The 26677-nt window shown below is 47.4% G+C and overlaps 8 non-coding genes and 2 pseudogenes across 8 annotated transcripts; all 10 read right to left on the bottom strand.

The window, feature by feature from the left end:
- Positions 1–3152: 3152 nt before the first annotated feature.
- On the bottom strand, positions 3153–3265 carry LOC119884302. The gene has a single exon (XR_005440975.1). It is a non-coding gene; the product is annotated as a U5 spliceosomal RNA (small nuclear RNA).
- A 968-nt stretch (positions 3266–4233) lies between these two features.
- LOC119884304 lies at positions 4234–4425 on the bottom strand. The gene has a single exon (XR_005440977.1). It is a non-coding gene; the product is annotated as a U2 spliceosomal RNA (small nuclear RNA).
- Positions 4426–4608: 183 nt separating this feature from the next.
- On the bottom strand, positions 4609–4721 carry LOC119884301. The gene has a single exon (XR_005440974.1). It is a non-coding gene; the product is annotated as a U5 spliceosomal RNA (small nuclear RNA).
- A 969-nt stretch (positions 4722–5690) lies between these two features.
- LOC119884308 lies at positions 5691–5866 on the bottom strand (annotated as a pseudogene).
- Positions 5867–10976: 5110 nt separating this feature from the next.
- LOC119884300 lies at positions 10977–11089 on the bottom strand. The gene has a single exon (XR_005440973.1). It is a non-coding gene; the product is annotated as a U5 spliceosomal RNA (small nuclear RNA).
- A 968-nt stretch (positions 11090–12057) lies between these two features.
- Positions 12058–12249, bottom strand: LOC119884296. Its single transcript, XR_005440969.1, has one exon. It is a non-coding gene; the product is annotated as a U2 spliceosomal RNA (small nuclear RNA).
- Positions 12250–12432: 183 nt separating this feature from the next.
- Positions 12433–12545, bottom strand: LOC119884299. The gene has a single exon (XR_005440972.1). It is a non-coding gene; the product is annotated as a U5 spliceosomal RNA (small nuclear RNA).
- Positions 12546–13513: 968 nt separating this feature from the next.
- On the bottom strand, positions 13514–13692 carry LOC119884306 (annotated as a pseudogene).
- A 5101-nt stretch (positions 13693–18793) lies between these two features.
- Positions 18794–18906, bottom strand: LOC119884298. The gene has a single exon (XR_005440971.1). It is a non-coding gene; the product is annotated as a U5 spliceosomal RNA (small nuclear RNA).
- Positions 18907–19875: 969 nt separating this feature from the next.
- Positions 19876–20059, bottom strand: LOC119884307. The gene has a single exon (XR_005440978.1). It is a non-coding gene; the product is annotated as a U2 spliceosomal RNA (small nuclear RNA).
- Between the last annotated feature and the right edge of the window lie 6618 nt (positions 20060–26677).

Raw genomic sequence — 26677 nt, 5'->3', positions numbered from 1 at the left:
TAAAATTCTTTTGTAAGTCCATCCACTCCTGGCACCTTCCCTTTCTTTAAAGACTGAAGCGCCTTCAAAATTTCTTCCAATTGTATGTCTTTATCCAACTCTAGTTTCAGATAGTCGGGGATTGAGCTATCTACATTATTCAACAGCAGTGAACCCTTACTATAATCTACTATTTCTGCGCTAAAAAACTTGGAATAATTACCCGAAGCAATTTCTACCAGCCCTTCCGGATCGTCAATTTCCTCCCCTCGTTCATTTAGAAGGGAGGCTATTCTCCTTCTCTTTGCCCGTACTTTAGACTGCTTGAAAAAATAGGATGAACATTTCTCATCCTTTTCCCATTTTTCATCAAGACTCCTGAATTTATAAGCCTCAGCCCTCTTATGAAAAAATAGCCTCTGCTCGTTTTGCCAGCGTTTCAATAATTCCTCATCTATGCGCTCACCAGTGTTTTGTTGTGCCATTAAATTTTCTATTGATTTTTGCAATTGATAATATTCTTTAAACTCCGCTTTTCTGGATTCTTTTGAGTACACCTGTATGTAATGTTTAATACGGACCTTTGTGCTTTCCCACCATCCAGATACATTACCATAAAACATCTTCATTTTAATGCACTCCTTGAAGAAACTCCTGAACCCTACCCTAAACTGCCGGGCTCCAAGAATACTGTTATTCAATTTCCAGTACCCTTTCCCAAAACATGTCACCTTCAGGTTTAATACAACAGAGAGCATGTTGTGATCTGAGTAGAAAACAGGTGACACTTGTGCCTCAAACACCTGAAAATCTAACGGACAAAAAATATAATCTATTCTACTCCGTGCCCCTCTACTGTTTCCCCATGTGAAACCAGGGTCATCAGAGTTAAAACTCCTAAAACTATCAACTAAACTGTACTTTTTTACCAAACTATGGAAGTTAACTCCCATGTTTTTGCCCTCACTAGGAGAGTTGAAATCACCTCCAACGATTACATGACGATTGGTCATGAAAACGGTGTCTAACTTAAGAAATAGCTCATTTCGTTCTTTTGGTGCAGCATGGGCATATATATTTACCACTCTTAAACTCTTACCCTTCCAGTCAACATCTGTGACCAAAACCCTCCCCTGTATCACAGAAAAACTCCCGACTATTTTAACTTCCACATTCCCACTTAACGTCCCCACCCCAGATGAGTGAACACCCCCAATGCTCCATCTAGAGTCCCCTTTAACCCACTCTTTTGTGAACCCCTTCACATCCTCCACAGTCTTTAGGTGGACCTCTTGCAAGAGGCACAAAGAAAAATCCACTGAACTTAAATGAGAAAAAACTACTGCTCTCTTTGATGCATTTCTCAACCCCCTCACATTTATAGTTAATATATGAAATAAAGACAGACTATGCAAAAAAAAAGAAAAATGGAGGAAGTGACAGAAAAAAAGGAGCCCAAAACAGTATGCTCACTCACGTTGCTCTTTCCACCAATCATGGCAGAAAGTCCTCCTCATCTGGCTCCTTCAGTGGGAAAGAGCACTCTGAACTGGAAGGGCTATCTTCTGAGAGTACGGGGCAGCTTCTCGGGGCAGGAGGAGCATCCGAGGAGAATACAGCTATGCAGGGAGGCTCTCCTGGGACACCGCTAGCTGGAACCTTACTACTGGACGATGCAGTCATGCCTTTCTGGGTTAACGCCTCCCCAGCTTCCTCACTCTCCAGGCAATCGTCCACAGCTGCCGCAGCGCTGCCCCCCTCCTTTGCCGCATTGTCAGTGATCTCATGCACCTGTCCAGTCTCCTTTCCCTCCTGCATTTCTTCCCAAACCTCAGAAACAAGTACCCCAAACCTGTTCGCCTCAACGAGCAGAGGAGAGGATGGTGGTGAAAGCAACAAGCTCGTCTTTGCCCTCTTTCTCTTACTTTTTCCTCCTTTCTTCCCCGCGACCCACTCAATAACAGAAGAAGCCTCCTCCAAACTCTCAGCTTCCCCCCCCTGCTTCCCCCAGGCGTCCTCGCTCTCTGCCTGGACTGACACCACCTCCAGTGCATCTGCCCCCTTTGTCTCCACCACTCCTCCCGTGAGCTCGGCAATTACGTCCTCAATTGCTCTTAAGGATGTGGAGCGTGGGTCGTCACATGCGGGTCCATCCCTGTGTTGCGCACCTGGGGCCACCGACTCCCGTCTGGCAGCACGTGCATACGAAGACCCCACTTCTGGGCAATGCCCAAATAAATGTCCTTCCAGCCCACATAAACTACATTTTTTTGGCTGATCACAATTTCTCATGGTGTGTCCCAAACTATCACAGTTTCTGCACCGCACCTGTCTGCAAGACCTTGCCAGGTGTCCATATGAAGCACATTGCCTGCAGTACAGCGGCTGACCCCCATAGACTAGGAAACCTCTATGGGAGCCAATGGTGAAGGTAGCGGGGGGATGGCAAAAACCATCATAACCATTCGGGTCTTCCTTCAGCATGACCCGGAATTGCCGTTTTCCGGTCCATATCCCCAGCACATCCTTAATGTCTCCCATACTTGTTAACACAGTCACGTACCTGGCAAGAAAATACCTGGTTGCTTCCTCTGACACCCAAGGGTTGTAAATGTGCACAGTCACAATGCGCTCACCAGTACGACACAGGCTGAGCACCCTGAAGTTTTTCAGCAATCCGTCTGCCAATCGAAGTGCTAATCCTTTCACCTCCTCCATCTTGGTAACGGTGTAAAACGTGACGTCGTAATACTTGTCCGTGGCGTTTTTCTGCAGACACAGAAGGTCGTCAATCTTGAGGCACAGAGCTCCAAACAGAATGGCTTGTCCAAAAATCTTTCTCTCCATTAACTCGTCGGTACTGTTCCACACAAACCTAAGCGTATTTTTCAGCACGGCATGCACCTGCTGTGAGTTAGCTGACGATGTCATTGTAGACTGTCAACAGATCCTCCTCTTACTCAATCTTAGCCAAAAGGCCGAGAAGCGATAACCCCCGCTGGTTGCTTCCAGCGCCCACCTCCCGGAGCAGTTCTCCCCCTGCCGTGGCGCAGTGGTTTCAACTGCGCATAACAACGGCTGAGTCTCAGCACCTCCTCCCGAGCGCGCCTCGTCGCACCGCTCAACCTTGCCGGGGGCGGCGTTTTATTTCCTTTTCACAAACGCACGAGGCTCGGCCACACGGCAGAGCCTGCCAAAAATAGTTTTAACTCATTGGCGTCCCTCTCCACGGAAGTCTTTAGTAAAAGGCGAAAGACTTGTACGTTATGAAGAGAAACCCGAGTAAGTACGGGCCCCTCCTCCAGAGCCGCCGACGAGCCTAGTCGTCCCGGCCACTACCCTCACGGTAAGCCTCACTCTGCCTCTCGAGTCCCAAGTACCAGGCCACGCCCGTTCCCCTACCCCTCCCCAGGTCATGGCAGGCTCTATCCAATCGGGCTGCGGAGAGACGAAGGCCTGGCTTTTGGACAGAGGCTACCGAACGACTCGGGCTCTTGTAGCCTCTCGATGACGAGTGAGAGAAAGGGAGGGGAAATGTGGCCGATCGCTTCTCGGCCTTTTGGCCAAGACTGCAATGGCCTCCTCTTTCTGGTTAAAACCTTTGCCGGTTTGGGGCTTCGTTTTGTGTCACCAGCTTTTCTGGGAGGAGATTCACCTCATTCCTTGTGAATAAAATTTCAACTTTGCCGTAGCTGAAAAACTTTTGCAACAAGGAATTCATTGGTCCCGAGGACTGCCTACCTGTCCTCTGCCGGACTGCCACCTTGACCAGACCAAAGACGAGAAGGTAAGTGTGTTTTATTCACCGATTTAGCAGTTGTAGCAGGTTTTCTTGCTTCATTTGAGGTGTTTTAGTTTCTTGTATCCTTTCTACGCTGCGGTTCCTCCACCGTGTTGGCCAACCGTGCCGGGCCTACGGAGGCGCCGCAGTGTCCCCTCCCCACCTTCTGAGAGGCTCTATCCAATCGGAGAAATGAAGGCCTGGCTTTTGGACACAGGCTACCGAGCATCCGAAATACTCGGGCTCTCGATGACGAGTGGGAGAAAGGGAGGGGAAGTGCAGGGCACATTTAACAGCCATGCCGGTCCCAAATATCCCCTCGTCGTCTGCCAATCATAAAGTGCAAATCTCGCTGCCTTCTTCGAGGCTTCAGCTGGCCGCCCCCCCTCGACTGGCGCCTTTTTCGGGCCGGCGTCCGGCAGAGCGACGACCTCTGCGTTTGGGTCAGTATTTTGGTTTTACACAAGGCAGGAGAAGGGTGCACCGCCCCCGGAGGCACTGCAATACCGGGTCGATGCGTGGAGTGGACGGAGCAAGCCCCTCGTCTCAGCTCCCGGTGCTAAAAATCCATTTAATATGTTGCCCCCTTATAGGGGACATATCAGATATTAAACTGATAAGAACAGATACTACACTTGATCTTAGCCAAAAGGCCGAGAAGCGATAACCCCCGCTGGTTGCTTCCAGCGCCCACCTCCCGGAGCAGTTCTCCCCCTGCCGTGGCGCAGTGGTTTCAACTGCGCATAACAACGGCTGAGTCTCAGCACCTCCTCCCGAGCGCGCCTCGTCGCACCGCTCAACCTTGCCGGGGGCGGCGTTTTATTTCCTTTTCACAAACGCACGAGGCTCGGCCACACGGCAGAGCCTGCCAAAAATAGTTTTAACTCATTGGCGTCCCTCTCCACGGAAGTCTTTAGTAAAAGGCGAAAGACTTGTACGTTATGAAGAGAAACCCGAGTAAGTACGGGCCCCTCCTCCAGAGCCGCCGACGAGCCTAGTCGTCCCGGCCACTACCCTCACGGTAAGCCTCACTCTGCCTCTCGAGTCCCAAGTACCAGGCCACGCCCGTTCCCCTACCCCTCCCCAGGTCATGGCAGGCTCTATCCAATCGGGCTGCGGAGAGACGAAGGCCTGGCTTTTGGACAGAGGCTACCGAACGACTCGGGCTCTTGTAGCCTCTCGATGACGAGTGAGAGAAAGGGAGGGGAAATGTGGCCGATCGCTTCTCGGCCTTTTGGCCAAGACTGCAATGGCCTCCTCTTTCTGGTTAAAACCTTTGCCGGTTTGGGGCTTCGTTTTGTGTCACCAGCTTTTCTGGGAGGAGATTCACCTCATTCCTTGTGAATAAAATTTCAACTTTGCCGTAGCTGAAAAACTTTTGCAACAAGGAATTCATTGGTCCCGAGGACTGCCTACCTGTCCTCTGCCGGACTGCCACCTTGACCAGACCAAAGACGAGAAGGTAAGTGTGTTTTATTCACCGATTTAGCAGTTGTAGCAGGTTTTCTTGCTTCATTTGAGGTGTTTTAGTTTCTTGTATCCTTTCTACGCTGCGGTTCCTCCACCGTGTTGGCCAACCGTGCCGGGCCTACGGAGGCGCCGCAGTGTCCCCTCCCCACCTTCTGAGAGGCTCTATCCAATCGGAGAAATGAAGGCCTGGCTTTTGGACACAGGCTACCGAGCATCCGAAATACTCGGGCTCTCGATGACGAGTGGGAGAAAGGGAGGGGAAGTGCAGGGCACATTTAACAGCCATGCCGGTCCCAAATATCCCCTCGTCGTCTGCCAATCATAAAGTGCAAATCTCGCTGCCTTCTTCGAGGCTTCAGCTGGCCGCCCCCCCTCGACTGGCGCCTTTTTCGGGCCGGCGTCCGGCAGAGCGACGGACCTCTGCGTTTGGGTCAGTATTTTGGTTTTACACAAGGCAGGAGAAGGGTGCACCGCCCCCGGAGGCACTGCAATACCGGGTCGATGCGTGGAGTGGACGGAGCAAGCCCCTCGTCTCAGCTCCCGGTGCTAAAAATCCATTTAATATGTTGCCCCCTTATAGGGGACATATCAGATATTAAACTGATAAGAACAGATTTTTTTCTTTTGAGAAAAATTTCATTGACACTCAATTCAAACATGATTCATAATATGTCAATTCCAAGTTACCTTTTAAAATACAACATGTCAATAAATAGATAAATGTTCTCTGTAAAACAACATTTAAAAAAAGTGTTTAAAATGCATTACAGATAACGTCATAAATTAAAGGTATAAAATGGTTTTCAGCTTGTCCATATCTGTGAGTGTCTGTTAAAATGTCTTCAAAGCGGAGTGCATTTGTTAAAATAAAACTCACAAAAAATAAATGGATAATAAAAGCTCTTCTCCAAGTCCACTGTTGTGCAGGAGTGTAGTGAGTCCCTATCAAAGGGGAACTCATTCAGCTCCCCCAAAAAGATTTGGACTCTCGGGATCTTGTGCAGGCGCTCAGAGGAGACCCTCACCCTGTAGCTCCTTCCCACCAACCTCACCCGGAGGGTCAGGCCGCCGCTGAGACTTGTGGGTAAGATCTTAAGTTTTCTGAGGTAGGACCCCATCCAGAACCGTGTCATTGCTGCGGTCTTGGGGTTTCTGGATGGGGCTGTGGCGGTTGCGATGTGTAGTGCTGTGTATCTGCTTCCTAGGAACAAGTGCAGGTCTGGCACTCCTTTTCCTCCTTTCTCCTTTGGCTTCTTCATCACGCTTCGTCTCAGTCTTTCCCACTTGGAGCCCCACAAAAAATAAAAGATGGCTCGTTCCAGGTCTAAGATCACTCTCCTAGGCGGGATAAAAACAGAACTGATGAGTAAAAGCAAAGGTAAAATCACTGCTTTGATGATTAAAACCTTTCCTTCTAAAGTCAGTCCTCTAAGTGTCCAGTACCCTAGTCTCTGCCTGACTTTCCCTACTATGTCTGCCCAATTTGTTTTCCCCTCCCCCTCCCTATCAAACCTGATCCCAAGTATTTTTTGGTCAGTCTGGGTCACAGTCAGGGGGAGTCCTGTCGTCTCAGTCGCTGTCCACGGTCCATAAAAATGGGCTTGGGTCTTGCTTCTGTTCAGCTTTGACCCAGAGGCCTGTCCGAACCAGTCAGTCAAGTCCAGCGTCCTGTTGACAGATAAAAGGTCAGTGCATAAAATGTTGATGTCGTCCATATATAAAATACATTTTGTCTCGAGTCCCCCGCTCCCTGGGACTCCTACCCCATGGATTCGTTGGTCCCTTCTCAAGGTCTGTGCCAGTGGTTCTATACAGATAACGTAGAGGAGGGCAGATAACGGACAACCCTGACGGACACCGCAGTTTATATCCACTGCTCTTGTCAGATGCCCGTTAACAATGAATTTGCTGTTGATCTCCCGGTACAGCAGTCCCACCCAGGCTATAAACCTTCTCGGGAACCCCATTTTTTGCAGTACCTGGAAAAGGTACTGGTGCGAGACCCGATCAAAGGCTTTCTCAAAATCTAAATTCAGGACTACTAGCCGAATGTTTCTGTCTCTCGCGTAACAGATGGTATCTCGGATCAGTACGAGGCTGTCGGTGATCTTCCTCCCCGGGACGGCACAGGCTTGATCCGGGTGAATCAGGTCTTCTAAAAACAAGGACATGCGTGAGGCTAATAGTTTACTAAAAAGTTTACAGTCAAAATTTAAGAGTGTGATAGGTCTCCAATTTTTCAAGTCCGTCTTGTCTTTGTCTTTGTGAAGGAGAGTCACTATCCCTACTCTAAAGCTGTCAGGAAGTCGGTCCATTTGTTCAAAATCCATAAAAACAGCAAGCAAGTCTGGTGCTAAAATGTCCCAAAATGTCAGATAAAATTCCAAGGGAAGCCCGTCTTCTCCCGGCGACTTCCCTGTCTTAAAAGATTTGATGCATTTGTTTAATTCCGGTATCTTAAAATCTTGGGTTAAAAGCACGTTGTCGTTTGCTGCTTGGTCAATGGATTTTAAAACTTCGGTCATGGTGTCCCGTTAACAGTTTTTCTGCGTACAGTTCACGGTAAAAATGTTCGACAGTTTCTTTGATTTCCTCTGTTGTGTCAGCTGTGCACCCGTTTTCTTTTTTAAGTCTCAACATGGCCCCCCCTTTATTTACGATTTTCTTAAAAAAATATCTTGTGCACTTCTCTCCTTCCTCTATTTCCCTTTCCTTGCTTCTTAAAATCACACCTTTGCTATTAATTTCTGCTAAAACCGACATCTCTGTTTTAATTTGTTTTATCTCTTCATTAAAATCCATTCCATGTTGGATTAGTTTAAAATACCTCTGAAGCCGTTTCTGCAGTCCCAACATGCGTCTGTTGTCCCTCTTTTTCTTTCTTTTCCCTGCCTGTCTGTAAAACGTCTTTGTCTTTCCCTTCACCATTTCCCACCACTGTGCACGTGTATCGTAAAAGTCTTGAAGGGTCTGCCACTCTCGATATTGCTCCCTGTACAGCCTAACTAGCTCCCTGTCTTCTAACAGGGAGCAATTGAGCTTCCACAGACCACTTCCTGCCGTCACACCGGAAGAGAGTGAAAGGGTGCAGGAAAGAATTGCGTGATCAGAAAAGAAAACAGGTTCCAATCTAGCATCGGTTGGTGGGCAATCACGTGATAAAATGTAGTCTATGCGAGAGGCTCGGGTGCCATCACTACTGAACCAGGTGAAGCCCTCCTCTCTGGGATGCATGGTTTTAAAACAGTCCACAAGTCTAAAATCACGGCATATGCTTTGAAGTAAAACTGAAGTCTTGTCCACTTTAAAATCGTCCCCTATTCTTCTCCTATCGTTCCTGCTTAAAATACAATTAAAATCCCCCCCTACAACTAAAGGTGCCCTGCCTAGCATGTGGGGCTGCAGTCTTCTAAAAGGTCATACCTGTCGTTCTTGTCATTAAAGCCATAAATATTTAAGACGTTAAAATCCTTCCCCATAAAAGTCAAGTGTGTTAAAAGTGCCCGACCATCTCTCACCACAGTGCTGCCCTTCACCAAGACTAGAGGGTTTTTTATTAAAATGGCCACTCCATCATTTTTGTTTTCATTTGAGCCGCTCCATATCGACGTTTGTGGCCATAACTCCTCCCATTCTCTGTAGTGTTTTAAAAATGGTAGGCCGCATTCCTGTATTAAAAACACGTCAGACTTAAAAGAGTTAAGAAAGGATAAAACAATCTGGGCTCTAACTCTCGACTTCACACTCCTCACATTGATAGTTGAGAAGGTGAGTGTCATGAGTATGGTTAAAATTTGCAGGTATGACATCTTAAAAGACTAAAAAAAAAGGGGGATTTCAAATGTTTAAAAACACAGCAGTTAGTGGATTTCTTGTGAATGGAGCTCTTCCTTCATTCTCATGGGTGAGAGATGACGGGGTTGAGCTCCATTTCCCTTTCGGACTCTAGGAGTTGGCCTCTGACGCAGGGTTGCATTGAGCTTTGAGTCCTTAGGGGTTGATTGCAGAGCTATAGTTAAAAAAGAGACTTCATTAGGCGAATTGGAGGGGAAGACTCTGGGCTCCTCCACAGATGAACTGTCTGAGTAGCTCTCAGCTCTTCCCCTCTTTTCCGAGGCTCCAGGAGACTCAGAAGACAATTCTGAAATTAGTCTCTTGGCCGGCTGGGCATTGGGGAGGGGGACATCCTCGCTATCACTCTGTGACTGGCCAAATTTTTGTTCTGAGCCAGTCACTGAGCTAGCTCCGCCTTCTGCCTGCACTGCCACTGCTTCCTCCCTGTTCTCCACTTGTGGGGCAGCTGCAGGCCCCTCCCCTTCTCCCGCCTCTACTGGTCCTTCTCCTCCAATCACAGGATTTGGCGGGAGATTTGAATTCTCCAGCCCAGCCTCTTCAATTAGCTCTCTAACTGCTTCGTCTTGTCCGCCATTTTGTGCCTTTGCTGCCTTTAATTTGTTGGCAAATGACTTAGGGCAATCTCTGAAGAGGTGGTTTGTTTCTCCACAAAGATTGCACTTTCTGCCATTGGTGCATTCCTCGAAAGTATGCCCAATTTCTCTACATTTACCACAAATGATCTGCTGGCACGCTTCTGCCAGGTGCCCATTCTCACCACACTTGCGGCAGAGTTTGGGCTGGCCCTGGTAATGAATGTAGCCCCTGTTGTTTCCCAGAACTATCATGGATGGCAGATGTTTCAGGCCCTGGAAGCCTTGAGGGTCTTGCCATTGTTGGATGGGGACCCTCCAAGCGCAATTCCAGATGCCATCCTCATCTCTCACTTTGGTAGCCTGGCCTTTAACAGTGCAAAATCTGCCCAGCCACAAACAAATGTCATCTGCATTCACAGTCTCATTGAACATTCTGACAATTACCGTTTTAGCGGCATTATCAGTCAGTTTCTCAACATTAAATGCAGTAAACTGGGGTTTTTCATTTTCGAAGCGTGTCCAGAAATCTCTGAACACGGCAGCAGAGACAAAACTCACATCAAACCTTTTCCAAATGGCAGAGTCAAAATACAATTTATATCCTGCGGGGAGAATTTCAAAATGTTCTGGATCATTTTCCTTGAGAAGTCCAGCCTTGACATAACAAGGGTTTTCCCATCTTTTTCTTTGAATGTAAATCTGACACTGTGGTGCCTCCTCATGCCGGCATGGTTGGCCGCCATGGTGGAGGCACCACAACGTAAAAGTGGTAAAAAGAAGCTAAAACACCTAAAACACTCTAAAACCAAGTCAACTAAAATAAGGTAAAAGAATGCTCTAAAAAGAGCAATAAAATCTACTAAAAATGTTAGAAAGGTGAATAAAACACACTTACCTTGTCTTGTTTGGCCTGGTCGAGATGTTATTCCGGCAGAGTACAGGTAAGCAGTCCTCTGAACCAATGAATTCCTTTGTGTGAAACAATTTCAACTACAACAAAGTTGAAATTTTCTTCACAAGGAATAATGTGAGTATCCTCCCAAAAACCTGGTAACACTTCGCCACAAACAGGCAAAAGTTTTATCCAGACACAGGAGGCGATCGCAGTCTTAGCCAAAAGGCCGAGAAGCGATAACCCCCGCTGGTTGCTTCCAGCGCCCACCTCCCGGAGCAGTTCTCCCCCTGCCGTGGCGCAGTGGTTTCAACTGCGCATAACAACGGCTGAGTCTCAGCACCTCCTCCCGAGCGCGCCTCGTCGCACCGCTCAACCTTGCCGGGGGCGGCGTTTTATTTCCTTTTCACAAACGCACGAGGCTCGGCCACACGGCAGAGCCTGCCAAAAATAGTTTTAACTCATTGGCGTCCCTCTCCACGGAAGTCTTTAGTAAAAGGCGAAAGACTTGTACGTTATGAAGAGAAACCCGAGTAAGTACGGGCCCCTCCTCCAGAGCCGCCGACGAGCCTAGTCGTCCCGGCCACTACCCTCACGGTAAGCCTCACTCTGCCTCTCGAGTCCCAAGTACCAGGCCACGCCCGTTCCCCTACCCCTCCCCAGGTCATGGCAGGCTCTATCCAATCGGGCTGCGGAGAGACGAAGGCCTGGCTTTTGGACAGAGGCTACCGAACGACTCGGGCTCTTGTAGCCTCTCGATGACGAGTGAGAGAAAGGGAGGGGAAATGTGGCCGATCGCTTCTCGGCCTTTTGGCCAAGACTGCAATGGCCTCCTCTTTCTGGTTAAAACCTTTGCCGGTTTGGGGCTTCGTTTTGTGTCACCAGCTTTTCTGGGAGGAGATTCACCTCATTCCTTGTGAATAAAATTTCAACTTTGCCGTAGCTGAAAAACTTTTGCAACAAGGAATTCATTGGTCCCGAGGACTGCCTACCTGTCCTCTGCCGGACTGCCACCTTGACCAGACCAAAGACGAGAAGGTAAGTGTGTTTTATTCACCGATTTAGCAGTTGTAGCAGGTTTTCTTGCTTCATTTGAGGTGTTTTAGTTTCTTGTATCCTTTCTACGCTGCGGTTCCTCCACCGTGTTGGCCAACCGTGCCGGGCCTACGGAGGCGCCGCAGTGTCCCCTCCCCACCTTCTGAGAGGCTCTATCCAATCGGAGAAATGAAGGCCTGGCTTTTGGACACAGGCTACCGAGCATCCGAAATACTCGGGCTCTCGATGACGAGTGGGAGAAAGGGAGGGGAAGTGCAGGGCACATTTAACAGCCATGCCGGTCCCAAATATCCCCTCGTCGTCTGCCAATCATAAAGTGCAAATCTCGCTGCCTTCTTCGAGGCTTCAGCTGGCCGCCCCCCCTCGACTGGCGCCTTTTTCGGGCCGGCGTCCGGCAGAGCGACGACCTCTGCGTTTGGGTCAGTATTTTGGTTTTACACAAGGCAGGAGAAGGGTGCACCGCCCCCGGAGGCACTGCAATACCGGGTCGATGCGTGGAGTGGACGGAGCAAGCCCCTCGTCTCAGCTCCCGGTGCTAAAAATCCATTTAATATGTTGCCCCCTTATAGGGGACATATCAGATATTAAACTGATAAGAACAGATACTACACTTGATCTTAGCCAAAAGGCCGAGAAGCGATAACCCCCGCTGGTTGCTTCCAGCGCCCACCTCCCGGAGCAGTTCTCCCCCTGCCGTGGCGCAGTGGTTTCAACTGCGCATAACAACGGCTGAGTCTCAGCACCTCCTCCCGAGCGCGCCTCGTCGCACCGCTCAACCTTGCCGGGGGCGGCGTTTTATTTCCTTTTCACAAACGCACGAGGCTCGGCCACACGGCAGAGCCTGCCAAAAATAGTTTTAACTCATTGGCGTCCCTCTCCACGGAAGTCTTTAGTAAAAGGCGAAAGACTTGTACGTTATGAAGAGAAACCCGAGTAAGTACGGGCCCCTCCTCCAGAGCCGCCGACGAGCCTAGTCGTCCCGGCCACTACCCTCACGGTAAGCCTCACTCTGCCTCTCGAGTCCCAAGTACCAGGCCACGCCCGTTCCCCTACCCCTCCCCAGGTCATGGCAGGCTCTATCCAATCGGGCTGCGGAGAGACGAAGGCCTGGCTTTTGGACAGAGGCTACCGAACGACTCGGGCTCTTGTAGCCTCTCGATGACGAGTGAGAGAAAGGGAGGGGAAATGTGGCCGATCGCTTCTCGGCCTTTTGGCCAAGACTGCAATGGCCTCCTCTTTCTGGTTAAAACCTTTGCCGGTTTGGGGCTTCGTTTTGTGTCACCAGCTTTTCTGGGAGGAGATTCACCTCATTCCTTGTGAATAAAATTTCAACTTTGCCGTAGCTGAAAAACTTTTGCAACAAGGAATTCATTGGTCCCGAGGACTGCCTACCTGTCCTCTGCCGGACTGCCACCTTGACCAGACCAAAGACGAGAAGGTAAGTGTGTTTTATTCACCGATTTAGCAGTTGTAGCAGGTTTTCTTGCTTCATTTGAGGTGTTTTAGTTTCTTGTATCCTTTCTACGCTGCGGTTCCTCCACCGTGTTGGCCAACCGTGCCGGGCCTACGGAGGCGCCGCAGTGTCCCCTCCCCACCTTCTGAGAGGCTCTATCCAATCGGAGAAATGAAGGCCTGGCTTTTGGACACAGGCTACCGAGCATCCGAAATACTCGGGCTCTCGATGACGAGTGGGAGAAAGGGAGGGGAAGTGCAGGGCACATTTAACAGCCATGCCGGTCCCAAATATCCCCTCGTCGTCTGCCAATCATAAAGTGCAAATCTCGCTGCCTTCTTCGAGGCTTCAGCTGGCCGCCCCCCCTCGACTGGCGCCTTTTTCGGGCCGGCGTCCGGCAGAGCGACGACCTCTGCGTTTGGGTCAGTATTTTGGTTTTACACAAGGCAGGAGAAGGGTGCACCGCCCCCGGAGGCACTGCAATACCGGGTCGATGCGTGGAGTGGACGGAGCAAGCCCCTCGTCTCAGCTCCCGGTGCTAAAAATCCATTTAATATGTTGCCCCCTTATAGGGGACATATCAGATATTAAACTGATAAGAACAGATTTTTTTCTTTTGAGAAAAATTTATTGACACTCAATTCAAACATGATTCATAATATGTCAATTCCAAGTTACCTTTTAAAATACAACATGTCAATAAATAGATAAATGTTCTCTGTAAAACAACATTTAAAAAAAGTGTTTAAAATGCATTACAGATAACGTCATAAATTAAAGGTATAAAATGGTTTTCAGCTTGTCCATATCTGTGAGTGTCTGTTAAAATGTCTTCAAAGCGGAGTGCATTTGTTAAAATAAAACTCACAAAAAATAAATGGATAATAAAAGCTCTTCTCCAAGTCCACTGTTGTGCAGGAGTGTAGTGAGTCCCTATCAAAGGGGAACTCATTCAGCTCCCCCAAAAGATTTGGACTCTCGGGATCTTGTGCAGGCGCTCAGAGGAGACCCTCACCCTGTAGCTCCTTCCCACCAACCTCACCCGGAGGGTCAGGCCGCCGCTGAGACTTGTGGGTAAGATCTTAAGTTTTCTGAGGTAGGACCCCATCCAGAACCGTGTCATTGCTGCGGTCTTGGGGTTTCTGGATGGGGCTGTGGCGGTTGCGATGTGTAGTGCTGTGTATCTGCTTCCTAGGAACAAGTGCAGGTCTGGCACTCCTTTTCCTCCTTTCTCCTTTGGCTTCTTCATCACGCTTCGTCTCAGTCTTTCCCACTTGGAGCCCCACAAAAAATAAAAGATGGCTCGTTCCAGGTCTAAGATCACTCTCCTAGGCGGGATAAAAACAGAACTGATGAGTAAAAGCAAAGGTAAAATCACTGCTTTGATGATTAAAACCTTTCCTTCTAAAGTCAGTCCTCTAAGTGTCCAGTACCCTAGTCTCTGCCTGACTTTCCCTACTATGTCTGCCCAATTTGTTTTCCCCTCCCCCTCCCTATCAAACCTGATCCCAAGTATTTTTTGGTCAGTCTGGGTCACAGTCAGGGGGAGTCCTGTCGTCTCAGTCGCTGTCCACGGTCCATAAAAATGGGCTTGGGTCTTGCTTCTGTTCAGCTTTGACCCAGAGGCCTGTCCGAACCAGTCAGTCAAGTCCAGCGTCCTGTTGACAGATAAAAGGTCAGTGCATAAAATGTTGATGTCGTCCATATATAAAATACATTTTGTCTCGAGTCCCCCGCTCCCTGGGACTCCTACCCCATGGATTCGTTGGTCCCTTCTCAAGGTCTGTGCCAGTGGTTCTATACAGATAACGTAGAGGAGGGGCGATAACGGACAACCCTGACGGACACCGCAGTTTATATCCACTGCTCTTGTCAGATGCCCGTTAACAATGAATTTGCTGTTGATCTCCCGGTACAGCAGTCCCACCCAGGCTATAAACCTTCTCGGGAACCCCATTTTTTGCAGTACCTGGAAAAGGTACTGGTGCGAGACCCGATCAAAGGCTTTCTCAAAATCTAAATTCAGGACTACTAGCCGAATGTTTCTGTCTCTCGCGTAACAGATGGTATCTCGGATCAGTACGAGGCTGTCGGTGATCTTCCTCCCCGGGACGGCACAGGCTTGATCCGGGTGAATCAGGTCTTCTAAAAACAAGGACATGCGTGAGGCTAATAGTTTACTAAAAAGTTTACAGTCAAATTTAAGAGTGTGATAGGTCTCCAATTTTTCAAGTCCGTCTTGTCTTTGTCTTTGTGAAGGAGAGTCACTATCCCTACTCTAAAGCTGTCAGGAAGTCGGTCCATTTGTTCAAAATCCATAAAAACAGCAAGCAAGTCTGGTGCTAAAATGTCCCAAAATGTCAGATAAAATTCCAAGGGAAGCCCGTCTTCTCCCGGCGACTTCCCTGTCTTAAAAGATTTGATGCATTTGTTTAATTCCGGTATCTTAAAATCTTGGGTTAAAAGCACGTTGTCGTTTGCTGCTTGGTCAATGGATTTTAAAACTTCGGTCATGGTGTCCCGTTAACAGTTTTTCTGCGTACAGTTCACGGTAAAAATGTTCGACAGTTTCTTTGATTTCCTCTGTTGTGTCAGCTGTGCACCCGTTTTCTTTTTTAAGTCTCAACATGGCCCCCCCTTTATTTACGATTTTCTTAAAAAAATATCTTGTGCACTTCTCTCCTTCCTCTATTTCCCTTTCCTTGCTTCTTAAAATCACACCTTTGCTATTAATTTCTGCTAAAACCGACATCTCTGTTTTAATTTGTTTTATCTCTTCATTAAAATCCATTCCATGTTGGATTAGTTTAAAATACCTCTGAAGCCGTTTCTGCAGTCCCAACATGCGTCTGTTGTCCCTCTTTTTCTTTCTTTTCCCTGCCTGTCTGTAAAACGTCTTTGTCTTTCCCTTCACCATTTCCCACCACTGTGCACGTGTATCGTAAAAGTCTTGAAGGGTCTGCCACTCTCGTATTGCTCCCTGTACAGCCTAACTAGCTCCCTGTCTTCTAACAGGGAGCAATTGAGCTTCCACAGACCACTTCCTGCCGTCACACCGGAAGAGAGTGAAAGGGTGCAGGAAAGAATTGCGTGATCAGAAAAGAAAACAGGTTCCAATCTAGCATCGGTTGGTGGGCAATCACGTGATAAAATGTAGTCTATGCGAGAGGCTCGGGTGCCATCACTACTGAACCAGGTGAAGCCCTCCTCTCTGGGATGCATGGTTTTAAAACAGTCCACAAGTCTAAAATCACGGCATATGCTTTGAAGTAAAACTGAAGTCTTGTCCACTTTAAAATCGTCCCCTATTCTTCTCCTATCGTTCCTGCTTAAAATACAATTAAAATCCCCCCCTACAACTAAAGGTGCCCTGCCTAGCATGTGGGGCTGCAGTCTTCTAAAAGGTCATACCTGTCGTTCTTGTCATTAAAGCCATAAATATTTAAGACGTTAAAATCCTTCCCCATAAAAGTCAAGTGTGTTAAAAGTGCCCGACCATCTCTCACCACAGTGCTGCCCTTCACCAAGACTAGAGGGTTTTTTATTAAAATGGCCACTCCATCATTTTTGTTTTCATTTGAGCCGCTCCATATCGACGTTTGTGGCCATAACTCCTCCCATTCTCTGTAGTGTTTTAAAAATGGTAGGCCGCATTCCTGTATTAAAAACACGTCAGACTTAAAAGAGTTAAGAAAGGATAAAACAATCTGGGCTCTAACTCTCGACTTCACACTCCTCACATTGATAGTTGAGAAGGTGAGTGTCATGAGTATGGTTAAAATTTGCAGGTATGACATCTTAAAAGACTAAAAAAAAAGGGGGATTTCAAATGTTTAAAAACACAGCAGTTAGTGGATTTCTTGTGAATGGAGCTCTTCCTTCATTCTCATGGGTGAGAGATGACGGGGTTGAGCTCCATTTCCCTTTCGGACTCTAGGAGTTGGCCTCTGACGCAGGGTTGCATTGAGCTTTGAGTCCTTAGGGGTTGATTGCAGAGCTATAGTTAAAAAAGAGACTTCATTAGGCGAATTGGAGGGGAAGACTCTGGGCTCCTCCACAGATGAACTGTCTGAGTAGCTCTCAGCTCTTCCCCTCTTTTCCGAGGCTCCAGGAGACTCAGAAGACAATTCTGAAATTAGTCTCTTGGCCGGCTGGGCATTGGGGAGGGGGACATCCTCGCTATCACTCTGTGACTGGCCAAATTTTTGTTCTGAGCCAGTCACTGAGCTAGCTCCGCCTTCTGCCTGCACTGCCACTGCTTCTCCCTGTTCTCCACTTGTGGGGCAGCTGCAGGCCCCTCCCCTTCTCCCGCCTCTACTGGTCCTTCTCCTCCAATCACAGGATTTGGCGGGAGATTTGAATTCTCCAGCCCAGCCTCTTCAATTAGCTCTCTAACTGCTTCGTCTTGTCCGCCATTTTGTGCCTTTGCTGCCTTTAATTTGTTGGCAAATGACTTAGGGCAATCTCTGAAGAGGTGGTTTGTTTCTCCACAAAGATTGCACTTTCTGCCATTGGTGCATTCCTCGAAAGTATGCCCAATTTCTCTACATTTACCACAAATGATCTGCTGGCACGCTTCTGCCAGGTGCCCATTCTCACCACACTTGCGGCAGAGTTTGGGCTGGCCCTGGTAATGAATGTAGCCCCTGTTGTTTCCCAGAACTATCATGGATGGCAGATGTTTCAGGCCCTGGAAGCCTTGAGGGTCTTGCCATTGTTGGATGGGGACCCTCCAAGCGCAATTCCAGATGCCATCCTCATCTCTCACTTTGGTAGCCTGGCCTTTAACAGTGCAAAATCTGCCCAGCCACAAACAAATGTCATCTGCATTCACAGTCTCATTGAACATTCTGACAATTACCGTTTTAGCGGCATTATCAGTCAGTTTCTCAACATTAAATGCAGTAAACTGGGGTTTTTCATTTTCGAAGCGTGTCCAGAAATCTCTGAACACGGCAGCAGAGACAAAACTCACATCAAAACCTTTTCCAAATGGCAGAGTCAAAATACAATTTATATCCTGGGGGAGAATTTCAAAATGTTCTGGATCATTTTCCTTGAGAAGTCCAGCCTTGACATAACAAGGGGTTTCCCATCTTTTTCTTTGAATGTAAATCTGACACTGTGGTGCCTCCTCATGCCGGCATGGTTGGCCGCCATGGTGGAGGCACCACAACGTAAAAGTGGTAAAAAGAAGCTAAAACACCTAAAACACTCTAAAACCAAGTCAACTAAAATAAGGTAAAAGAATGCTCTAAAAAGAGCAATAAAATCTACTAAAAATGTTAGAAAGGTGAATAAAACACACTTACCTTGTCTTGTTTGGCCTGGTCGAGATGTTATTCCGGCAGAGTACAGGTAAGCAGTCCTCTGAACCAATGAATTCCTTTGTGTGAAACAATTTCAACTACAACAAAGTTGAAATTTTCTTCACAAGGAATAATGTGAGTATCCTCCCAAAAACCTGGTAACACTTCGCCACAAACAGGCAAAAGTTTTATCCAGACACAGGAGGCGATCGCAGTCTTAGCCAAAAGGCCGAGAAGCGATAACCCCCGCTGGTTGCTTCCAGCGCCCACCTCCCGGAGCAGTTCTCCCCTGCCGTGGCGCAGTGGTTTCAACTGCGCATAACAACGGCTGAGTCTCAGCACCTCCTCCCGAGCGCGCCTCGTCGCACCGCTCAACCTTGCCGGGGGCGGCGTTTTATTTCCTTTTCACAAACGCACGAGGCTCGGCCACACGGCAGAGCCTGCCAAAAATAGTTTTAACTCATTGGCGTCCCTCTCCACGGAAGTCTTTAGTAAAAGGCGAAAGACTTGTACGTTATGAAGAGAAACCCGAGTAAGTACGGGCCCCTCCTCCAGAGCCGCCGACGAGCCTAGTCGTCCCGGCCACTACCCTCACGGTAAGCCTCACTCTGCCTCTCGAGTCCCAAGTACCAGGCCACGCCCGTTCCCCTACCCCTCCCCAGGTCATGGCAGGCTCTATCCAATCGGGCTGCGGAGAGACGAAGGCCTGGCTTTTGGACAGAGGCTACCGAACGACTCGGGCTCTTGTAGCCTCTCGATGACGAGTGAGAGAAAGGGAGGGGAAATGTGGCCGATCGCTTCTCGGCCTTTTGGCCAAGACTGCAATGGCCTCCTCTTTCTGGTTAAAACCTTTGCCGGTTTGGGGCTTCGTTTTGTGTCACCAGCTTTTCTGGGAGGAGATTCACCTCATTCCTTGTGAATAAAATTTCAACTTTGCCGTAGCTGAAAAACTTTTGCAACAAGGAATTCATTGGTCCCGAGGACTGCCTACCTGTCCTCTGCCGGACTGCCACCTTGACCAGACCAAAGACGAGAAGGTAAGTGTGTTTTATTCACCGATTTAGCAGTTGTAGCAGGTTTTCTTGCTTCATTTGAGGTGTTTTAGTTTCTTGTATCCTTTCTACGCTGCGGTTCCTCCACCGTGTTGGCCAACCGTGCCGGGCCTACGGAGGCGCCGCAGTGTCCCCTCCCCACCTTCTGAGAGGCTCTATCCAATCGGAGAAATGAAGGCCTGGCTTTTGGACACAGGCTACCGAGCATCCGAAATACTCGGGCTCTCGATGACGAGTGGGAGAAAGGGAGGGGAAGTGCAGGGCACATTTAACAGCCATGCCGGTCCCAAATATCCCCTCGTCGTCTGCCAATCATAAAGTGCAAATCTCGCTGCCTTCTTCGAGGCTTCAGCTGGCCGCCCCCCCTCGACTGGCGCCTTTTTCGGGCCGGCGTCCGGCAGAGCGACGGACCTCTGCGTTTGGGTCAGTATTTTGGTTTTACACAAGGCAGGAGAAGGGTGCACCGCCCCCGGAGGCACTGCAATACCGGGTCGATGCGTGGAGTGGACGGAGCAAGCCCCTCGTCTCAGCTCCCGGTGCTAAAAATCCATTTAATATGTTGCCCCCTTATAGGGGACATATCAGATATTAAACTGATAAGAACAGATTTTTTTTTTTCTTTTGAGAAAAATTTTATTGACACTCAATTCAAACATGATTCATAATATGTCAATTCCAAGTTACCTTTTAAAATACAACACGTCAATAAATAGATAAATGTTCTCTGTAAACAACATTTAAAAAAAGTGTTTAAAATGCATTACAGATAACGTCATAAATTAAAGGTATAAAATGGTTTTCAGCTTGTCCATGTCAGTGAGTGTCTCTGTTAAAATGTCTTCAAAGCGGAGTGCATTTGTTAAAATAAAACTCACAAAAAATAAATGGATAATAAAAGCTCTTCTCCAAGTCCACTGTTGTGCAGGAGTGTAGTGAGTCCCTATCAAAGGGGAACTCATTCAGCTCCCCCAAAAAGGGTTAGGGTTAGGGGAAGGGAAAAAAGAGCTGGCTAACGACTTACAAAGCTCTGCGTTAGCCAGTCTAGGGTTAGGGTTAGGGTTAGGGTTAGGGGAAGGGAAAAAGAGCTGGCTAACGACTTACAAAGCTCTGCGTTAGCCAGTCTGGTGCACTGTCCTGTGATGCGCCTCCAGAGACCCCAGAAAGGCAAAAACACTCGCTCCTTGTTTGAGTTTTAAGCATTTCCCACATTTCCCATAATAAAAGACAAAAGTGCATTACCTTTGCCTTTGTTCAAAAAATTGGACTTCACGAATCCTTTAATGTCTGCATCCTACTTGGATGTCTTACGATGAATTTTCCTATCTTCCTGTCCTATTAATCCAGGCCTACTTGGTCCTGCTTCACTCTGCCTTGTTGCAACGTTTCGGAGAACTATTTGTCCTTCATCAGGCTTTGCAGAGTGGCATCTTTAAGTTTCCTTTGTCTTTAGGTTTCACTTGAATGAGGTTCGAACACGGTCAATATTTTCCTTTTTCACTTCAGCTTGAGGCTATGTATTTTAGGTTTCCAGGATTCTTCTGCTTGAGTCTTTTCCAATTGAGGTATTCAGTGAGTCACGGTAAGTACTGAGGTTAAGGTGAGGGATTTGGGCTGGGTAAGAGTGTCTCCACCCCCGTGAGGCCCTCTAGAGGACACACACGGCGCTGGCTGGTTAGGGGAAGGGAAAAAGAGCTGGCTAACGACTTACAAAGCTCTGCGTTAGCCAGTCTGGTGCACTGTCCTGTGATGCGCCTCCAGAGACCCCAGAAAGGCAAAAACACTCGCTCCTTGTTTGAGTTTTAAGCATTTCCCACATTTCCCATAATAAAAGACAAAAGTGCATTACCTTTGCCTTTGTTCAAAAAATTGGACTTCACGAATCCTTTAATGTCTGCATCCTACTTGGATGTCTTACGATGAATTTTCCTATCTTCCTGTCCTATTAATCCAGGCCTACTTGGTCCTGCTTCACTCTGCCTTGTTGCAACGTTTCGGAGAACTATTTGTCCTTCATCAGGCTTTGCAGAGTGGCATCTTTAAGTTTCCTTTGTCTTTAGGTTTCACTTGAATGAGGTTCGAACACGGTCAATATTTTCCTTTTTCACTTCAGCTTGAGGCTATGTATTTTAGGTTTCCAGGATTCTTCTGCTTGAGTCTTTTCCAATTGAGGTATTCAGTGAGTCACGGTAAGTACTGAGGTTAAGGTGAGGGATTTGGGCTGGGTAAGAGTGTCTCCACCCCCGTGAGGCCCTCTAGAGGACACACACGGCGCTGGCTGGTTAGGGGAAGGGAAAAAGAGCTGGCTAACGACTTACAAAGCTCTGCGTTAGCCAGTCTGGTGCACTGTCCTGTGATGCGCCTCCAGAGACCCCAGAAAGGCAAAAACACTCGCTCCTTGTTTGAGTTTTAAGCATTTCCCACATTTCCCATAATAAAAGACAAAAGTGCATTACCTTTGCCTTTGTTCAAAAAATTGGACTTCACGAATCCTTTAATGTCTGCATCCTACTTGGATGTCTTACGATGAATTTTCCTATCTTCCTGTCCTATTAATCCAGGCCTACTTGGTCCTGCTTCACTCTGCCTTGTTGCAACGTTTCGGAGAACTATTTGTCCTTCATCAGGCTTTGCAGAGTGGCATCTTTAAGTTTCCTTTGTCTTTAGGTTTCACTTGAATGAGGTTCGAACACGGTCAATATTTTCCTTTTTCACTTCAGCTTGAGGCTATGTATTTTAGGTTTCCAGGATTCTTCTGCTTGAGTCTTTTCCAATTGAGGTATTCAGTGAGTCACGGTAAGTACTGAGGTTAAGGTGAGGGATTTGGGCTGGGTAAGAGTGTCTCCACCCCCGTGAGGCCCTCTAGAGGACACACACGGCGCTGGCTGGTTAGGGGAAGGGAAAAAGAGCTGGCTAACGACTTACAAAGCTCTGCGTTAGCCAGTCTGGTGCACTGTCCTGTGATGCGCCTCCAGAGACCCCAGAAAGGCAAAAACACTCGCTCCTTGTTTGAGTTTTAAGCATTTCCCACATTTCCCATAATAAAAGACAAAAGTGCATTACCTTTGCCTTTGTTCAAAAAATTGGACTTCACGAATCCTTTAATGTCTGCATCCTACTTGGATGTCTTACGATGAATTTTCCTATCTTCCTGTCCTATTAATCCAGGCCTACTTGGTCCTGCTTCACTCTGCCTTGTTGCAACGTTTCGGAGAACTATTTGTCCTTCATCAGGCTTTGCAGAGTGGCATCTTTAAGTTTCCTTTGTCTTTAGGTTTCACTTGAATGAGGTTCGAACACGGTCAATATTTTCCTTTTTCACTTCAGCTTGAGGCTATGTATTTTAGGTTTCCAGGATTCTTCTGCTTGAGTCTTTTCCAATTGAGGTATTCAGTGAGTCACGGTAAGTACTGAGGTTAAGGTGAGGGATTTGGGCTGGGTAAGAGTGTCTCCACCCCCGTGAGGCCCTCTAGAGGACACACACGGCGCTGGCTGGTTAGGGGAAGGGAAAAAGAGCTGGCTAACGACTTACAAAGCTCTGCGTTAGCCAGTCTGGTGCACTGTCCTGTGATGCGCCTCCAGAGACCCCAGAAAGGCAAAAACACTCGCTCCTTGTTTGAGTTTTAAGCATTTCCCACATTTCCCATAATAAAAGACAAAAGTGCATTACCTTTGCCTTTGTTCAAAAAATTGGACTTCACGAATCCTTTAATGTCTGCATCCTACTTGGATGTCTTACGATGAATTTTCCTATCTTCCTGTCCTATTAATCCAGGCCTACTTGGTCCTGCTTCACTCTGCCTTGTTGCAACGTTTCGGAGAACTATTTGTCCTTCATCAGGCTTTGCAGAGTGGCATCTTTAAGTTTCCTTTGTCTTTAGGTTTCACTTGAATGAGGTTCGAACACGGTCAATATTTTCCTTTTTCACTTCAGCTTGAGGCTATGTATTTTAGGTTTCCAGGATTCTTCTGCTTGAGTCTTTTCCAATTGAGGTATTCAGTGAGTCACGGTAAGTACTGAGGTTAAGGTGAGGGATTTGGGCTGGGTAAGAGTGTCTCCACCCCCGTGAGGCCCTCTAGAGGACACACACGGCGCTGGCTGGTTAGGGGAAGGGAAAAAGAGCTGGCTAACGACTTACAAAGCTCTGCGTTAGCCAGTCTGGTGCACTGTCCTGTGATGCGCCTCCAGAGACCCCAGAAAGGCAAAAACACTCGCTCCTTGTTTGAGTTTTAAGCATTTCCCACATTTCCCATAATAAAAGACAAAAGTGCATTACCTTTGCCTTTGTTCAAAAAATTGGACTTCACGAATCCTTTAATGTCTGCATCCTACTTGGATGTCTTACGATGAATTTTCCTATCTTCCTGTCCTATTAATCCAGGCCTACTTGGTCCTGCTTCACTCTGCCTTGTTGCAACGTTTCGGAGAACTATTTGTCCTTCATCAGGCTTTGCAGAGTGGCATCTTTAAGTTTCCTTTGTCTTTAGGTTTCACTTGAATGAGGTTCGAACACGGTCAATATTTTCCTTTTTCACTTCAGCTTGAGGCTATGTATTTTAGGTTTTTGAAGGGTTAGGGTTAGGAGGAGGGGAAAAGTACTGGCTAACGACTTACGTAGCTTAGCGTTAGCCAGACTGGTGCACGGTCCTGTGATGTGCCTTCAGAGTCCCAGAAAGTGAAAAACACACTCCCAACTCCACATTTCACCTTATAAAAGCCACAAAGGTGCATTACCTCTGCGCTGGTTCAAAAATTGGACTCCACGGGTCCTGTAGCTGTTGATTCCTTTATCTTTAATTCAGGCCGACTTGGTCCTGCTCACTCTGCCTTGTTGCAACGTTTCGGAGGGCGGCTTGTCCTTCATCAGGCATGACAGAGTGGTCCCTTTAAATGTCCTTTTCCTTAGGTTTCCCTTTAATTTGGTTCAAAAACGGTAAGTATTTCCTTTTTTCTAGTTTGAGGTAAGTGTTTCTTGTTGTTCTCTTCAGCTTGAGGCCATTAATCAGAATAATATCTGCTAATTTTGCAATCTGCACCCTATTTGGGTGTCTGACGATTAAAATCCAATTCACTTCTTAGCCTTCTCCTGCTTGAGAATTTTAAATTTCCAGTGGGTCACAATAATCACTGATGTTAAGTTTAGGTGTTTGCAGCTAGGTAAGGATGTCCTCACTCACCAGGGAAAGCTCCAGAATGACACACACGGCGCTGGCTGGTTAGGAGGAGGGGAAAAGTACTGGCTAACGACTTACGTAGCTTAGCGTTAGCCAGACTGGTGCACGGTCCTGTGATGTGCCTTCAGAGTCCCAGAAAGTGAAAAACACCTCCCAACTCCACATTTCACCTTATAAAAGCCACAAAGGTGCATTACCTCTGCGCTGGTTCAAAAAATTGGACTCCACGGGTCCTGTAGCTGTTGATTCCTTTATCTTTAATTCAGGCCGACTTGGTCCTGCTTCACTCTGCCTTGTTGCAACGTTTCGGAGGGCGGCTTGTCCTTCATCAGGCATGACAGAGTGGTCCCTTTAAATGTCCTTTTCCTTAGGTTTCCCTTTAATTTGGTTCAAAAACGGTAAGTATTTTCCTTTTTTCTAGTTTGAGGTAAGTGTTTTCTTGTTGTTCTCTTCAGCTTGAGGCCATTAATCAGAATAATATCTGCTAATTTTGCAATCTGCACCCTATTTGGGTGTCTGACGATTAAAATCCAATTCACTTCTTAGCCTTCTCCTGCTTGAGAATTTTAAATTTCCAGTGGGTCACAATAATCACTGATGTTAAGTTTAGTGTTGCAGCTAGGTAAGGATGTCCTCACTCACCAGGGAAAGCTCCAGAATGACACACACGGCGCTGGCTGGTTAGGAGGAGGGGAAAAGTACTGGCTAACGACTTACGTAGCTTAGCGTTAGCCAGACTGGTGCACGGTCCTGTGATGTGCCTTCAGAGTCCCCAGAAAGTGAAAAACACCTCCCAACTCCACATTTCACCTTATAAAAGCCACAAAGGTGCATTACCTCTGCGCTGGTTCAAAAAATTGGACTCCACGGGTCCTGTAGCTGTTGATTCTTTATCTTTAATTCAGGCCGACTTGGTCCTGCTTCACTCTGCCTTGTTGCAACGTTTCGGAGGGCGGCTTGTCCTTCATCAGGCATGACAGAGTGGTCCCTTTAAATGTCCTTTTCCTTAGGTTTCCCTTTAATTTGGTTCAAAACGGTAAGTATTTTCCTTTTTTCTAGTTTGAGGTAAGTGTTTTCTTGTTGTTCTCTTCAGCTTGAGGCCATTAATCAGAATAATATCTGCTAATTTTGCAATCTGCACCCTATTTGGGTGTCTGACGATTAAAATCCAATTCACTTCTTAGCCTTCTCCTGCTTGAGAATTTTAAATTTCCAGTGGGTCACAATAATCACTGATGTTAAGTTTAGGTGTTGCAGCTAGGTAAGGATGTCCTCACTCACCAGGGAAAGCTCCAGAATGACACACACGGCGCTGGCTGGTTAGGAGGAGGGGAAAAGTACTGGCTAACGACTTACGTAGCTTAGCGTTAGCCAGACTGGTGCACGGTCCTGTGATGTGCCTTCAGAGTCCACAGAAAGTGAAAAACACCTCCCAACTCCACATTTCACCTTATAAAAGCCACAAAGGTGCATTACCTCTGCGCTGGTTCAAAAAATTGGACTCCACGGGTCCTGTAGCTGTTGATTCTTTATCTTTAATTCAGGCCGACTTGGTCCTGCTTCACTCTGCCTTGTTGCAACGTTTCGGAGGGCGGCTTGTCCTTCATCAGGCATGACAGAGTGGTCCCTTTAAATGTCCTTTTCCTTAGGTTTCCTTTAATTTGGTTCAAAAACGGTAAGTATTTTCCTTTTTTCTAGTTTGAGGTAAGTGTTTTCTTGTTGTTCTCTTCAGCTTGAGGCCATTAATCAGAATAATATCTGCTAATTTTGCAATCTGCACCCTATTTGGGTGTCTGACGATTAAAATCCAATTCACTTCTTAGCCTTCTCCTGCTTGAGAATTTTAAATTTCCAGTGGGTCACAATAATCACTGATGTTAAGTTTAGGTGTTGCAGCTAGGTAAGGATGTCCTCACTCACCAGGGAAAGCTCCAGAATGACACACACGGCGCTGGCTGGTTAGGAGGAGGGGAAAAGTACTGGCTAACGACTTACGTAGCTTAGCGTTAGCCAGACTGGTGCACGGTCCTGTGATGTGCCTTCAGAGTCCACAGAAAGTGAAAAACACCTCCCAACTCCACAT

This window comes from Micropterus salmoides, unplaced genomic scaffold (genome assembly GCF_014851395.1).
Source record: "Micropterus salmoides isolate LMB-PRFRI ecotype aquatic unplaced genomic scaffold, ASM1485139v1 Ms_hic_scaffold_3351, whole genome shotgun sequence".
Taxonomy (NCBI): Eukaryota; Metazoa; Chordata; class Actinopteri; order Centrarchiformes; family Centrarchidae; genus Micropterus; species Micropterus salmoides.
This window is presented reverse-complemented; position numbering and strand designations above follow the sequence as displayed.